At 38.2% G+C, this 3241-nt stretch overlaps 1 long non-coding RNA gene across 1 annotated transcript; it reads right to left on the reverse strand.

Moving 5' to 3' along the window:
* Positions 1–395: 395 nt before the first annotated feature.
* LOC104956500 (uncharacterized) lies at positions 396–1423 on the reverse strand. The gene is made up of 2 exons (XR_799567.1): positions 1272–1423; positions 396–493 (listed from the first exon to the last, which is right to left on the reverse strand). It is a non-coding gene; the product is annotated as an uncharacterized lncRNA (long non-coding RNA).
* Between the last annotated feature and the right edge of the window lie 1818 nt (positions 1424–3241).

The raw sequence follows: 3241 nt of genomic DNA on the forward strand, positions 1-3241 counted from the left end.
CAGCTTTTTCCTAAATCATGTATAGTCTATCCAGAAATAATCCTTCTTAATCTTCATTTATGACCAACCAAAAGTGTGTGGTGGTGTCAGTATCAACAGACTGCCCTATGGCTGTATTTTCTACTTTTTTCGTTTTGTTTCGGACAACACATTGCCTTCGCCTAAGTTTGGTGTTGAGTCCACAAGTAGAAAAACATTGAACTGCCATGATAAATGAGCAGCTATATTTATTGTACTATATTATAAATGTAATGAATGAAGAATGGGTTTTGATATAAGAATCTTCGTGAATCGTCTTTTGAATCGTCTTTTGATATCAAAAGAGTCACACACCTAAAAGATTTGCTGGACTGAAGCGTTGTCAAACCGATGCATTGTGTGTGTGTGTGTGTGTGTGTGTGTGTGTGTGTGTGTGTGTGTGTGTGTGTGTGTGTGTGTGTGTGTGTGTGTGTGTGTGTGTATCACTGAGATGTGGCCATGATGCTGGATACACCTGTGAGAAGAAATACAGGGAGATAAGTGGAGAAAAACAGAAAAAAAAGGAGAAAAGACAAAGAATGTCAAACGTACAGTCACTCATCAGCACAAGAATAAAGGATGCCCTTAATGTAAAATATGAAACATGCTGATTAATGTATCTGGATATCTATGGAATGTCTGGTTAAGAAAAACCCATCACAATTACTTTTATCTGTATTCACTGCGCTTATTCTTTTTACATCATACCTTTACATTAATTATATTATATACATAAACTTTTTCATATTCCTTGATTGATATTTTGCACATTCCTGCACTAACTGTACAGCTGTTTCATTTGAAAACAGTATTGGAAGTATTTTTCATTGTGAAATGTTTCATTTAGTTTCCATAATTTGTGAGAGCTTAAAATGAAAAACCAAAATGCTTGTCAGTTTTAAATAAAACGAACTATTTTTTAGATTCGGAGGGACCTTTACTGATATTGACCAAACAATTCTGTGCACATGCAATTCTATGGTGATATGTTGATTCATTTTGAAAAGTAAAAGGTCCCTAACTGTCTACTGTTTCATCAGGATATAAGATCTAGCCTCCATAATCTCTCAAAACTACACAAACATGCAAAATGCAAATGAGGAGTGTTCATATACTCTCAGGAAATCTAGGTGAATTAGACACGGGGAGTCAGAAACACCAAGACACATGTAAACCTAATCGTGTCATCAACTGTGATTAAATGTCTAGTTTATTCCCCTCATTTCTTCATCAGTTTGAGCGGCAGGACTCACTCTCAAAGTCGATCTTTTCCACGATGTTCTTGGGCTTCACGCTCTCCTCCTGGTTGAAGATGAAGATCTGTCCTTCCTCGTCCTCCGTCCAGCCGTACTTATTCATCCAAAGCTTCACCTGCATGTCTGCAACAACAGACAAGACCACCGTTAAGGCTAATTCGAGACTTTTGTATGTTAAGATATGACAGTCATGAATATATTATACAAGATAAACATTTCTCTTAAATAAATTGTTAGCCATGCCTATGTATTCAAAGTGTTTGAAATCACAGGCCTACTTGCGCAGTAGCCTACTCACAGTTTTGATAGTGGTTTTCTTACATTTATTTACCACACTGGTATTTGAAGGACTTCATCAATCTGATATTCACAGGGATAATAGCCTTGCCATAATAAGCAGATGGTTGACAATGCTTTACAAATCACTTTGAACTTGACCAGGATCTAGTCTTGACAGGTACATGAAATCCTCCTTCCAAAAGCAATAACCCTCTACACCCTCATCTCTGGCTGGCAGAAGACTTCAGTTTTTCCCTTTCTATTATCATGAACAATTTGCACATACTGTACTTACATATTGTACTCACACTACCTCACTGGATATGGTTTACATTTCATAAAAAGCTACTGTGCAGTCTTCATTTGTAGTTATGTATGAAGTACACTATGTTTATGTTTCTGCCTGTCAGAGAGTATTTGAATGTATTCTGTATAGTGTGTATTCTTAGATACTCTTGTCAATATATGTATTTTCTGTGAATATGTATATTTTTGCATTCAATGTTTATTCTATCTTTTTTTTTTTAAAGATTTTTTATAATTCTTGTACAATGACTGTCAACAATGATGCTGTGACAAAACTATTTCTCAACTTGGGATAAAGTACAGTGGGGCAAAAAAGTATTTAGTCAGCCATCAATTGTGCAAGTTCTCCCACTTAAAAAGATGAGGCCTGTAATTTACAGGCCTCATCTTTTTAAGTGGGAGAACTTGCACAATTGATGGCTGACTAAATACTTTTTTGCCCCACTGTACTTTATCCCAAGTTGAGAAATAGTNCCGCCAGGGACTCAAATCCTGCAGTGCCAGACGTGTCCCCCTGCTTAAGCCAGTACATGTCCAGGCCCGTCTGAAGTTTGCTAGAGCATTTAGATGATCCAGAAGAGGATTGGGAGAATGTCATATGGTCAGATGAAACCAAAATAGAACTTTTTGGTAAAAACTCAACTAGACGTGTTTGGAGGAGAAAGAATGCTGAGTTGCATCCAAAGAACACCATACCTACTGTGAAACATGGGGGTGGAAACATCATGCTTTGGGGCTGTGTTTCTGCAAAGGGACCAGGACGACTGATCCGTGTAAAGGAAAGAATGAATGGGGCCATGTATCGTGAGATTTTGAGTGACAACCTCCTTCCATCAGCAAGGGCATTGAAGATGAAACGTGGCTGGGTCTTTCAGCATGACAATGATCCCAAACACACCGCCCGGGCAACGAAGGAGTGGCTTCGTAAGAAGCATTTCAAGGTCCTGGAGTTGCGCTAGCCAGTCTCCAGATCTCAACCCCATAGAAAATCTTTGGAGGGAGTTGAAAGTCCGTGTTGCCCAGCGACAGCCCCAAAACATCACTGCTCTAGAGGAGATCTGCATGGAGGAATGGGCCAAAATACCAGCAACAGTGTGTGAAAACCTTGTGAAGACTTACAGAAAACGTTAGACCTCTGTCATTGCCAACAAAGGGTATATAACAAAGTATTGAGATGAACTTTTGTTATTGACCAAATACTTATTTTCCACCATCATTAGCAAATAAATTCTTTAAAAATCAGACAATGTGATTTTCTGGATTATTTTTCCTCATTTTGTCTCACAGTTGAGGTATACCTAGGATGAAACAGGCCTCTCATCTTTTTAAGTGGGAGAACTTGCACAATTGGTGGCTGACTAAATACTTTTTTGCCCCATTGT

This window comes from Notothenia coriiceps, unplaced genomic scaffold (assembly GCF_000735185.1).
Source record: "Notothenia coriiceps isolate Sejong01 unplaced genomic scaffold, NC01 NC01_scaffold00026098, whole genome shotgun sequence".
NCBI lineage: Eukaryota > Metazoa > Chordata > Actinopteri > Perciformes > Nototheniidae > Notothenia > Notothenia coriiceps.